Source organism: Tachypleus tridentatus, chromosome 6, assembly GCF_004210375.1.
Source record: "Tachypleus tridentatus isolate NWPU-2018 chromosome 6, ASM421037v1, whole genome shotgun sequence".
Taxonomy (NCBI): domain Eukaryota; kingdom Metazoa; phylum Arthropoda; class Merostomata; order Xiphosura; family Limulidae; genus Tachypleus; species Tachypleus tridentatus.
In genome coordinates this window covers 136,936,182-136,950,151 of record NC_134830.1, presented here as the reverse complement: position 1 = coordinate 136,950,151, position 13,970 = coordinate 136,936,182, and the positions used below count along the sequence as shown (strand labels likewise).

The 13,970-nt window shown below is 32.7% G+C and overlaps 1 protein-coding gene and 1 long non-coding RNA gene across 2 annotated transcripts in view; one reads left to right on the top strand and one right to left on the bottom strand.

Moving 5' to 3' along the window:
• Positions 1-345: 345 nt before the first annotated feature.
• On the bottom strand, positions 346-3,861 carry LOC143253782 (uncharacterized). The gene is made up of 2 exons (XR_013029845.1): positions 3,309-3,861; positions 346-2,381 (listed from the first exon to the last, which is right to left on the bottom strand). It is a non-coding gene; the product is annotated as an uncharacterized LOC143253782 (long non-coding RNA).
• A 4,765-nt stretch (positions 3,862-8,626) lies between these two features.
• The window catches only part of LOC143253781 (3 beta-hydroxysteroid dehydrogenase/Delta 5-->4-isomerase type 2-like), a 41,473-nt gene continuing 36,129 nt past the window's right edge, over positions 8,627-13,970 (top strand). Inside the window, exon 1 of the mRNA XM_076508143.1 lies at positions 8,627-8,760. The gene's annotated coding sequence lies outside the window, so the exon portion shown is untranslated. The remainder of the gene's footprint in view (positions 8,761-13,970) is intronic.

The window sequence follows — 13,970 nt, the reverse complement described above, 5'->3', positions numbered from 1 at the left end:
CATTAATAATGAAATAGAAAAGAAAAGCAACTGCTATTTCCTAATTCCTGTTCACATATATTGGGTTTTCTAAGACACCTATAACAACAGTGATTTCTATGTGCTTAAAGATATCTTCAGTTTCATAAAGATGGTCTCTTCATATTAGGGTGGGATTTCTACACGTTATGCACCCTCATTATAACTATATATAAATATAGTTTGTGATAAATGTTCATATTCGTAGCTATATTTCTTCTGAATGTTCCCTTTTGTTTCTTTTGTTCTTAAATTTTCATTCTTGGCCTTCACCCCTGATTACAGCAATGCAGTTAGGCAAATACAAAAACTGTAACTTTTTTTCATAATTTAATTGCTATTTAATGTTCTACCAGAGCACACAAACATACAAGTACATGGTAAATATTATATTAGTGTTAGACTGTAGTGAATAATATCAAGGGTGAAACAGTTTCAGGACAAAATTGGGAAACTAAATTGAAAAACATGAAAACACTGCTTCATGTAGGGTATAAAAGAAAAATAATTACAAACATTAATACCCTTAATAACTGTGTGAATGCTAGGTGGAGATAACATGTACAGTTATCCACAAAACAAAATTAAAACCTATCCATCATTTACTGTTACTAAAATATTAATAATTCAAGAATAATAATAAAAAAAGCTGGATATACAACAGGCCAAGATAATCTTATCTTTACACTAAATGTAACAAGATCACTGAGACTCCAAGCACAGCATTAACCGTTATCAAAAACATTTTAATAACAATTGCTAGGTTTTATATCATAAGATGTCAAATATTGAGTAAACATTTATGTTGTTGTTGTTGTTTCACATAGAGAACTGTTAGTTTTCTTTTGCCACTGATGAAAATCAGTTGTATAAAGTCTGTTGTATGTTCAAGATGTATACAATCTTTTTACTATATTTCTATAAAAATAAAAGTTAAACTTTCAAATTTGCACATTCATAACAATAACACTGTTATCAACAAGTTAAAAACTTTAAGAACGTTATTTCTGGCATTATATTTTATTTATAACAAATGTTAAATTAGAACAAATCCCTTATGGCAAAATGTAAAATGTTATCAAATCAAAGAAAATAACCAATTTGGTATTATAAGGTTGTTTATTTCTAGTGTTAAAACAACTAAAATAGCTACAGTTCTTAGTCAATAAGAAACAGGCTTACTAAACTTTATAATTAGTTGGCAGATCTTCAGAAGTTTGAAAATGGATGTACTTACATTTACTGGAATAATGTGTGTGTATTTTCTTATAGCAAAGCCATATCGGGCTATCTTCAGAGCCCACTGAGGGGGAATCGAATCCTTGATTTTAGCATTGTAAATCTATAGACATACCACTGTACTAACAGGGGGCTATGGCTACTGGAATAATATGATAGTCTTATGTTTAATTTCTTCATATAGCCCTCAGAATGCTACAGCTAGTGAATTAAGGAGAGTAATGTGGTGTGAAGTGTTTCAGTATTAGCTGTAAATTGTGTCTGTGAACAAGATCTAATAGATCCCAAGATTGTTTGACAAATAAAATCCTCAAATTTATACAAAGCAAGGGGTAAAGTTGAGTATACAAAGGGAAAGTTTCCATGCAAGTTATTACTCTAAGTAGACATTTTCAATTCAGTATTTATTGGCATGAATTAATAGTTTTGTACTTGGTTCATTCAAATGCTTATATAGTTAGAGGTGTTACTACAAGAAAATGACCCATTTTTCTTTAAGATAGGAAATCAGGTAATAAGATAGAATACTGATAAAACAGTTACTGTTGAATTTCACCTTTATTTGCCATGAATTTAATTAAAAGTCTTGTACTTGGTTCACTCAAGTGCCTATAGTTAAAGGTGTTGGCTTTGGGAAGACAACCTATCAAATTCATGATGATTTTTTTAGATGCATTATTAGCTGATAACAACAAGGTATTATGGCCCAATACCTTGCAATTATTAAAATCCAAATTTCCCTTCTGTAAAAGTTCTTACTGAATTTTTGTTTGTTGCATATGAATTGTATTGAATATGCCAAAGTAGTATCAAACATTTCAGAATGAATTTCCATGTTCCTTATTGTAAAATATTCAAACAGTTATTAATTTATGATGTTATTTAATAAATAATTCACAAAACATGTTTCCTGTTAAATAACACAAATCAGTTTAAAGCAAATGAAACAATTACTGAATATCAGCAGGTTAATTTTATAAAATAATATAGGATGCTGGAGGTTTCACAAACAAAAAAAAAGCTTATTTCTTTCTTTTGATTGGACTGGATACATTCTTCTTTACGAATAACCAGAAGTTGTAACGTCTCCATTTTTTTTAATGGTGCGATTTCTTCTACTCCATCTATCATTTTTACAATGTCTGATTTTAGTAATAACTTAATTTGAAACAAAAAATCACATGGTAACACATGACTACAGTGTACTTTAACAACTACAAAATAACCATCCAGTACAATAAGTTGAATTTTATTTCAAAATTATCAGTTGTGGAATTACAAAATAATTTTCATTAACTACAATTAGCTAATGGAGTTTCATTTGTTTTCATAAATGTTGATTCTATTTCTTAACTCATCACACGAAATTCAGCTGTTTTTTTTTTTCTCTCTGCTTTGGATTCAAATGCAAGACCTTATTACACACGAACCAGATATCCTTCCAACCAAGATGAAAGATTAACAAACAAGGAACTTCTAATAAAGTATTTGTTTAAACGTAATACAAAGTCTAATAGTGAAGTAGGTCCTGATATTTTAAGGGATTATAACTTTAAAAATACGTTATCTTATAAATATCTTTACAAAACATAGGGTTTATAAATATTTTAAGGTTCCAACAAAATTATGTTCATGAGAGAAATTACCACATACGTATGTTTAAATTTCAGTTACTAATTATAGATCACTAAGAACTTAAACTTGGCTAATTATTTTTAAATCTAGCAAAAATATTTCCTCAGATATAAAGATTACTTAACAGAGGTTAAAATTACTACTGCGTTATGATTTTACTGAAACTACTTCAAATTACGCTTGAATCTTTTAACTATATTTCACAAGGATCTATAAACACATTTACCTCACTAACTAAATACAGGCTGGATAAACCGTTACTACAAATAAACATAAAAAAAGAGTGGCTGTATTGTTCCACATTTTCAAACTTTTGGGAAAAGATACTTCAATTTTTACATAAAGCAATTTTAGTTCCGTACTAACAACTAAATTATGGTAGAAGAATTATGAAAGGTTTTCAGCATGTTACTTACTGCCTATACTATTTGCACTTCAAATTGGCAAGACCTATTACCTCCAACGTTACTTGTTCATGCACTCTCCACTACGGATGAATTCATGTATACTGGGTAATTTATTTTTTGCTTGTTACATCACCAAGTGTAAAGAACTGACTAGAGTAATAGTTATATTACTTATCTTCTACGTCATATATAAAGGAAATTCCAGCAATAATTAGGATTAATTGCAAGTTTGTTAGTATTTTGGGTTTAAAACATTATGATGTTAGGAATAATGTAACAAACAAAAAAGTTTGAACAATGTTTTTCAAATCCAATAAGGTTTATATCACGTAAGTAATTCTGTGTTTAACAAAAATTAATAGGGATTTAATCATCTGGTAATAAGCAAAACGTAATTAAATCATGTCAGTTTTTTTATACACCAGTTCCCTTACAGTATTTTTCATCTACTCGTTAAACTTAAAACGTCTAATATTTGTTAAATGTTAGAATGTATACCCTATATAAACGATAGTAAACAATCATTATGCTTTCTCAATAGAGTGGCTATAATTTAGTTTTACAACCGCCATTATTTCGTCTTATTTCGGTACTTCAAGTACTATAGTAATATTAGCCAGACCCAAATTTAAAACAAATTAAAAACATTTAGTAGTGTAAGGATACTAAGGTTTTCACGTACTAATGCAACAGATTAAATCTTAATGTACTCTGATTCCAACAACCTGTGAAAAGGTTTTGCCAAATTAAATGACTATCGTTTTTGTTACACACCCTAAACGTATTAAAACTATTATAATGCTAGGAAACGATTCTTAGTCTCGCCTTTAACTGTTTAATTTTCATGTTAAAAATTACACTTGGTGATGCGATGTGTATATTGTATAGTCTGAGATCTTTTCTGGACAGGTATAAGAAGTTTAATTTCTGTAGATTTAAAAACACAACAAGTAGCTTTTCTTGTTGGACGAGAAATAATCTAATGCCATCTTTTATCTCGTGTTTTTTTTTCGTATTTTTTTATGTGCGTTTACAACGGGCGTGTTATGCTACAGAGGAAACTACGACTTTGATGGTTGAAATTGTTAAGTGTGCTAACGGATGTCATCAAGATCTCTCATTTGAACATGCCATTCATTGTTGTATTATATGATATCATATATTATACCCTTTATTTACAATATCCTTCAGCTTTACAGATACTACATTAATAGTAGAATTTTACTGACAAATCAGTGAACTATATTATAACACATGTCAAAGTAATTATAGTCTCGACAAAAGAACTGTAAAATGAATTATGCGGAAAATACTGTCAGTAATGTCCAAATACTATTTGAATAACTCTGGTATTACATCATAATGACCCTCAACCTATTCCAACGTCAGCTTAACAACATTTCGTATTAAATTTTAAAATTTTAATAGGGAGTTTATCAAGTTGATTGCGTAAAAGCTATCTGAGTTATAGCTTTAAAGCAATAAACAGAATTAGATGGCAAACGAAAATATTCATACCGCACATATGATATTGCGCTATGTACCAGTTAATCTTTCAAAGCTTGTAATGCCTATTAGAGGGATTTACATATTTTGATAATAAAGTTAATCAAAAACGACGGTCAGATATAAAAGACCATTTAGTGAAAGTAGTATTATTAATTAATTTATTTTGTGTTTATAATTCACTGATGTAGAGATCATCAAGCGTTGTGTGCCATTCACTGATGTCGAGGTTATAGAGATTTCTAGAAGGTCTAAGTGACAGACATATATAAATAACGGAGACCAGATGAACAAGAGAAGTGAGAGAGTAGAAAGTAAAATCAAGGGAAAAATAAGTTCGATGAGAGAAAAGTTAGAAAATGCAAAGTTAACAGTCATGAGAGTGAAAGACCTAATGGCCGATATGTATTAAAGTGAGATTAACAATTTTGAAACGGAATAAGTTGTCTTGTCAAAGGATGTTCTGATGTAAGTGGGCCTGCCTGGGACTTTGACAAAGGACAGACAACTATTAGAAGTACGAAAGCAGACAATTATTGGAAGTACAGGATACAACCGCGGTAATTCAATGACAACGTAAATGAACTACACGCAAATGCTAATGCGATAGAAATAGGCTTGTCGACTGAATTCTAAAGCAACTGGCCTATGCGGACTTTTTACAAACAGAAAAAAGAGAAGTGTTTATGAGACGACTATATATATATCTTACTAAAAAGTATGTCTGCATACTCACACCGCTAAAAACTGAGTTTTGATACCCGTAGTGGACAGAGCACAGATAGTTCATTGTGTAGCTTTGCGCTAAATTCCAAAAAAAAGAAAAAAAAACGTTTTACAGTCACAGAACTGTCCTATACGAGCAAAACAGAGTGAAACAATGCAATTACCTTATGATATAGTAGATAGAAAAAAAAACACCTAAGGCTGAACTGGCACTTGACCTCGACTCGAATTAGTACTTAAGAAATCACATACCATGGGAGAATGAAGTATGTCATTTTCACGCGCTCTCAAAAATATTTATCATGTTAAAATGGCTAGACTTTCATTTACGAAACAGCTTATTTCGTGCAAGCTGTGCACGCACAAAAAATGAATAAAAACGATCTTTGGTAAAATTATGAACGTTTAGTAGTACACTAAATATACCCAAATATTTTATTATGTTGTAATCACCACTTCATGGCCTAAATATTTATTATTCTGATATAAAAATAGCTGAGGTCGCGTGACCATGCATCCATATGAAACATTCAAAATTAGAAACTTTAGTTAACGAAAAAAAGCATAATTTTGTTTTGAATTTCGTGCAAAGCTACAAGAGAGGTATTTGCGCTAGCCGTCCCTCATTTAGCAATGAAAGGCTAGGTGGAAGGCAACTATTCATTACCAACCAAAACCAACTCTTGGGCTATTCTTTTACCAACAAACAGTTTGATTGATCGTAACTTAATAATGCCCTTACGTCCTTCAGGACCTTATGCCCTTCAGGTTGCGAGTCAAGTGACCTAATCACCTGGCCAAAGAAGTTTGGATGAAACGATACAAGCGTTCTAAACTGACAAAATTTCGAAGATATCAAACTAATCATGGTAAGTCGTAGCCTACGTTTCCTGTTTTTTATAGTATTCCTGTTTTAAAGTTGCTAAATTAAAAATTATAAAATTAAAAAAGGGAAGAATGAGTGAAGAGTAAACCCAAGGAAGGATGCTATAGAAGATTCAAAGACGTGATAAAGTTTGTTAAATTTCTGAATTTTTTAAATATATAAAAGATTTGAGGGTATTTGAGACATTACTCTATCAGGTATTATCGTAGTTGAGTTCAAGATTTCCGTATAACACAGTTTAATATGTAAATAATAAAACTGATTATTAAATTTCTAGACCCGTGGTTTTCTACCCTTTGAACTAAACTTACGTACCACTATGTATAATACCTACGTAAGAAAAGTAACGAGAAAAATTAGTAGGTATTTGTGAAAAATGAATATTTTTTAAAATTAAAAACAATTTTCACACAGTACCAGTATTTTGCACAAAGCTAGATAAAAAAGCCATCTGCAACAGTCCCCCTTACTTTCTGGCTGATAGATTAGAATAAAGAGAGCTAGTCAACAGCAATCCACCGCAACCTCTAGAGCTGATATTTTCTAAATAAACTGTGAAATCTGATCGTCACCCTTATACCACACTCAGTGACCCCAAAGTCCAGAGCACTTTTTTTTTTTTCCAGCAACGGTCTGCGAAACATGAGCCCACGAATTCAAAGTGCGAACACGCTAACACAAATAGGCCACACCCGACTCAGTTACGCATGTGCCATCGGTTCATAGTCACTATTCTAGATGTTTGTTTCAAACGTGTACTTGTTTAACACACTAAAGTCGGGGATTATTCTAAAAAAATCCAACTCTCCTAGTTTGAAATCTTATGATTGTTAAAATAAAACTTCGAGAAAATCATCAAGGTCTGTCTGCCATTTCTGTAACAATGTTGTCATGTTATGTCCAATTGTTGGTGTTTGTAAAAGAAAAAGAGTCACCTAAATCACATGTTTAAAGACACGAGACTACGTTGTACATCTTCAAAGCACACACACAAATAACCCAACATAGGAACTGCAACACCCCATTGTCAACAAATCAAGTTGTAATTAACGCAATAAGAACATTTATGAAATAATGATTTAAGCACAAGTCGTAATACTATTCGACTATCCTCCGTTGGGACAAAGACAAGTCTACAGATTTACAACGCTAAAATCAGAGGTTCGATTCCCATCAGTGAACATAGCAGATAACCTGATGTGTCTTTATTATAAGAAAAACAAACATACACACACACTATTCAAATAACTAAATTACTTTAAGTTGCTTTATTGTTATTGAAAAGGACTTTAAAAAAAAGCTCTCTAGATATAATATACAAATCACCGTTATGATAAGCCTCATCGTATTTCTTTGGTTTACTACTCAAGCTGTGCTGATGAGCCTTGAGTATTCGAAACTGCAGTCTGTGTCAGAGTATGGCCAGTTAATGAAAGCATTAGATCTCTACATTACAGATTTTCTTTTCAATTTTATCATTGAGAGCAAGAAAATAAATCTGTAGCACACACACACACATGTATATATATTAGTACATAGTCATTTTCGTTTTGAACCCGGTAGATATATTTTAATATGGTCTTGAATTCAATTAATGCATAGCTCTGTAAAAATATCACTCTCCATCACGCAGAACAACTAATCTTTAATAAATAGGTTGACAATGCGCCCCCCAGTGGCACAGCGGCATATTTTCGGTCTTGCAACACTGAAAAGCAGGTTTCGCTATTCGTAGTGAGCAGAGCACGGATAGCCCATTGTGTAGCTTTCTGCTCAATTGTAAACAAACAAGCTTCACTATATTTTGTAATATTTTAACACTGCTAGTTCTTCAGTGTTTTCAAAATTTTAAGGAACGATTTTGCTTGACTTATGAAAAATGGCCTTGAAATAACTTCTAAGCATATATTACAGAAAAGGAGGGCATCAGTGATAAAGAATGAAGAAGTTAGTTTGGAGTAAAGCTAGTTTGTTTATTCAACCTATATGCAGTTATTATTTGATATACTGTCATTTAACTTTCTATTTACAAACTGAGAATGTCTGTTTATTGTAAACAGCTTCTAACGTATTCCTATACCTTGCGGAATAAGGATGATAACAAGACAATGACAGGGTCTTCAAAATTTCTATTTTGGGAAATTTCAAACAAATACCTTTGTTTAAAGTAGTGGCCTTCATGGTTCATTGCTTCAAATGTCGAACTTCGCTGGTGCTGACCTTACTGATAAACTCAACTTTTCCGCTGTGGCCAGTGTTATTTAAAGGTTGAAAAGTTTTTCATTTAACATAGTTAACCCTGAAGAATAGCTGCGAAAGAAAATAAGACAAGCTGAGAAAATGGTATGTTCTCTATTCTAAATAATAGCATTTCTATAAATAATTAAAAAGACGTTAAGATTAAAATCAAACAGTTTATTTAATGCAAGTTTTTATCTAGTGAAGTTCCGTAAAAAAAGGTACTTCATTTTATTTTCATGTGCTTTTACTTAGTAAATCATGAGACCTCTTTTCAAAACGAATAAACCCAGATTTTAACATTGTAAAGTCCGTAAACTTACCATTGTCCCACCAGGGGACCGAAAGCTGTAGCAGAAGTTTTTATTAGTATTGTATTTAAGCATAAAGCAACACAAAAGGCTATCTGTGCTCTGCCCATCATGAGTATTGAAACTCGGTTTCTAGCAGTAATGGACCACAGACTTAAGATCGTCATGTTATTTATTAAAGCCACGGACGCAAGCCTACTGGAAAAATTGAATAATAAATAACTTATTCGATAACTCTTATTCTCCAGTACTTGACGCTTGTCTTTATAACAGATACTAAGCTCTTAAAATGCTTAAAGCTGCTAGAGATAATTTCCAAACATGTTCCATAAAATGAACGTTATCCTATTCAACCTTGTGCCCGTGATTTAAACTTAACCTCGGGGGTATCTCAACACACTGATTTAGCTCTGTAATGACTTTCTAAGTTACAACTAAATTTTCGAAGTTTGTTTGTTTGTTTACTGAATTTGGCGTAAAGCTACACGAGCACTATCTGCGCTAGTCATCCTTAATTTGGCACCGTAAGACCAGAGGAAAGGCAGCAAGTTATCTCCACCCACCGCCAACTCTTTCACTATCAAATAGGGGGATTAATCGTCACATTATAACACCCCACGGCTAAAAGGGCATGTTTTATGGGATGAGAATTCGAGCCCGCGACACTCAGTTTACGAGTCGAGCGTTATCTGGTCATGCTGGGCTCGTTTCAAGCCTTAAATGCGAGATATTTATTTGTTAATTCAATAGTCAGTTGTTCCTGGTATCTTCTTTAAAAATAAAATGAAAATTTTTTGAAACAAATATTAAGCACTAAACTATCTGCCTTTTATAATGCCAAAGTTATTCTTAAATCTATTTTTTTTTTCATTCACTAGTAAGATAAAACCATTTATATTAATGAAATACATCTATGTTCTGCTAATGAGACTTTAATACCTGCCCGCCAATTTCCTATCTCGGACTTAATTGATATAGTAATGAAATTAAATCATCACGCAGTTGAAAACAGAACCACTTGCTGATATTACGTCAATCCTCATGGAAAAAGAAAATAATAAATTATATTTTCGCAAATAAATTTACGAAACTTTAAGACATATATATTATTACAATAATACATTAATCATAATTTGAATATTTTACACGGCAATCAAAACCTGCCCTTTTTCATGCAAAATTTGAAAATTTTCGATATTATGATTATGTTTAAATCTAATAATGTATTGTTGATATCCAGTTTGCTTTAATTCATATATGGTTCATACTAATGCATCGTTTCAGGCCTTTTATTTTTCTTCCTTGTTTTGGTAGATGAGAATTTTGCTACTTGTCGTCGCTATTTTAGTATCGTTCGCCACCTATCATGAAGTGGAAGCACAGTTTATTCCATTCCCGTATCCACGGCCAACATATCCAGTTAATTGTCGGCTGTGTGGTAGCGGATACCTACCTTTGCAACTTCGACTTACATGTTGTAATGCTGGTGTGAACACAGAGCAATGTTGTTCAATATTCGTTTATAAACCTAACCAGAAATAGAAGAAAAACTATTCAGTATGGCAGAAATATTCATTAAATAAAAGGACTTCGCCAATCCGTTATATACTCGTTCAGAAAGAAATACGAATACATTTCTGTCCTTAGGTTCAAGGAATATATCTGTATTTTCAATTCATAGAGGAATAAAATATGTTTTTGATTAAGTCATGTCCCATTAAGAAAAAAATTCTTTATATGAATAATTAATATTAGTTATAGTATATGAAATTCTTTATGATATTTTCTAGAAAAGAAATATATATATTTTTTTTATATTCTCAGATAACGAATTCACAGAAATGATGTAAATTCTGATTGAAAAAAATATGAGCTATAATGCTTGTGTTCTATATCTAAGTAAACTTTATATAACTCATTTTGTAATGTTTGTAACCTTAACATTATAATTTAAGTTATACTAGAGAATAAAAAAAATTAGAACGACATTTGGTTACATATTAGCAGATATTTAACTTATTGATATAAAAGCTGTGACACTAGTAGAGGTGTAAAAAATAAATAGTCTAGCTGCAAGGTTATTTCACCTTCCAATGTAAGAGTGATCCGAAGAAATCATTTTACATAACGTGAGGACTGGTATAAACACTACACAAAAGATTTATGACAGATTTACATATCGATAAAACTTTGGCTATCAGAACTTTCAGACGAATTCCTGTGACTGAAGTTGTCTTTAAATACATAGCAGGATCGGACCTTCATTATTAAGCATTGGGTAGAAACCTAAATACAGTTTACAAGACAGTATTAATTTGACAGATAGGAGGTGGCTTCTATGGAGAGTTGTTCTTGCTTTAGTGTTAAGGGTGAAACAAAGACTAGAAAAATGTTGAAAGTAAGATTTAATGCATACTGATCGTATTACATAATGTGTTCTAAAAGGTCAAATACAGCCATACTAACTTAGAAAAAGTAATGAACGAAGTAGGACTAAGTCAAAGATGTAAGCCTTCAGTATTTTAAATTTAATAATAAAACCATTTTAAATAAAATTAAATATATTTATGGTTTACGTTTTTCGATCACCAGATGTCACGATTTACGAACGTTGATATTATGCTTTGTTGAAGGAGTTAAATGTTTGTTTGTTTGTTTTGGAATTTCGCACAAAGCTACTCGAGGGCTATCTGTGCTAGCCGTCCCTAATTTAGCAGGGTAAGCAGCTAGTCATCACCACTCACCGCCAACTCTTGGGCTACTCTTTTACCAACGAATAGTGGGATTGACCGTCACATTATACACCCCCACGGCTGGGAGGACGAGCATGTCTGGCGCGACTCGGGCGCGAACCCGCGACCCTCAGATTACGAAGCGCACGCCTTAACACGCTAGGCCATGCCAGGCCCCTTCCAAAGACATCGACATTAACTTCTTACAGAAATGTGTTAACCGTAATCCAAAACCAATTATCATCGGTGATTTTAATTTCCCACATACAGAATTAAAAGGAAACAGAAACACACATAGAGGGTCAATTATAAAAAAATTTTCTTTCTATAAACAACATGCATATAATAAACGACCACACACCTACACACTTTTCAGCTGCTTACAGCTCATACGACGTACTTGATTTTATCATAGCTCCCAAGGACACAGTAAACAGAATCTCTAACTTTAGTGTGCATGATGTGACCACTTCCCCATTTCCTGCATGATTCACCCGCGCCACCCTGCTGCGAGGTACGTGACTCCCTCAGTGTTCATGTTCACGAAAACAGATAGGCTCTCGTTTAACGCCTCGCTAGATTCCTATATACTCCGCTCAACTAAACATGCTAACAACCATATAGAATTAGACAACTATGTTAATCAAGTAACAGAAGCTATACACAAAGCCATTAAAAACACAATCCCTAAAACAAAGAAAAAAACACTCACATAATCAATGGACTCTAAGACCGGAAATTCATGCACTAATAATCTAACGCAGGCAATTAAGACGATCACACTTCATTACACGTGATCGGACTATCAAACCACAGATTAACAGAACAAATGCAAAAATTAAACAAGTTAAAATGGCAAGAGAAATTAATTGGCAAAACTTTTATAAAAACTTGGAAAAAAACAAAAACAATCCAAAAGAATTTTGGAAAAAAATTCAAGAGCATTTCTTCCAACAAAAACACAAATTACTTGTTACAACACATCACACACAACAACATAATCACAAGGACGGACTCGGAGAAAGCGGACCTGTTAGCCGACTACTACGAATCCTCCTTCAGCGACTTAAATTCAGTCGACTTTAACACACAACACCAACAACATGTCAACAACTTCATAAACATAAATCAATCTTCATTCACACCACAATTACCTGGCGAGATATTAGTAAGATACTTAAGTTCAATCAACAGGAAAATTACCATCACCGAACTAAAAATTAACATTAAAAACTTGAAAAACACTTCCCCCGGACATGACCAAATACCAAACAATATTCTCAAAAAAGGCTCTACTCTCCTATTACAACACCTCACAAACATCATGAACATCTCACTAACAACTGGTTACTACCCCGACACATGGAAAAAAGCCATCATCACCACGATTCCAAAGAAACAAACAAACAGGACAAATCCGGATAATTTCCGTCCCATCAGTCTGTTAAGTTGCCTTGGCAAACTGATGGAGAAAACTATCTCAAATTTCACTTCTGTGAAATAAATAATATCCTTCCGGAATCTCAAAATGCCTCCACGAAAAACAGACAAACAATAGATCACCTCACACGACTCACCGAATCAGTCTACAAAGCTTTTAATAACAATCAGGTAACAATAGGTGTATATTTAGATGTTGAAAAAGTATTTGATAGCGTATGGCACAACGCCATCAAGTACTAATTAACACATCTGAAAATAAATCCCACTGTTATTAAATGGATATCAAACTTCCTGACAGATAGAACAGCACAAGTAAAAGTCAATAACACTATATCTAAATCATTCAATATAACTGTAGGAGTGCCCCAAGGATCAATCAGTCCTTTCTCCACTACTGTACATTATCTTTGTCAGCGATATACCTTTCCCCAGTTTAACATACACTCATAATTCGCAATACGCAGATGACATTGCTATCTGGAGTACCTCAAGAAACCCAGTAATGGCTATGTCTCGCGTTCAAGAATCACTAAACAATGTCTCGAACAGGAGTAACAAGTGGAGAGTAGTTTTAAGTCAATCCGAAACACAAGCAATCACCTTTTACAGGAAACTAAAAAGACAAAGAAAAACTCTGGAAAAAGTGAAATTCTCACTCGGAAATACGCCCATTAACATGAGAAACATATTACATTCCTTAGCATCACTTTCGACACAAGATTAACATGGAAAAAAAACATGTTAACAACATACACTCATCAATTAGAAAACGCATTTCACATTTAATGACTCTAACCAGCAAACACTCAAACTGCTCACCAAAGACATT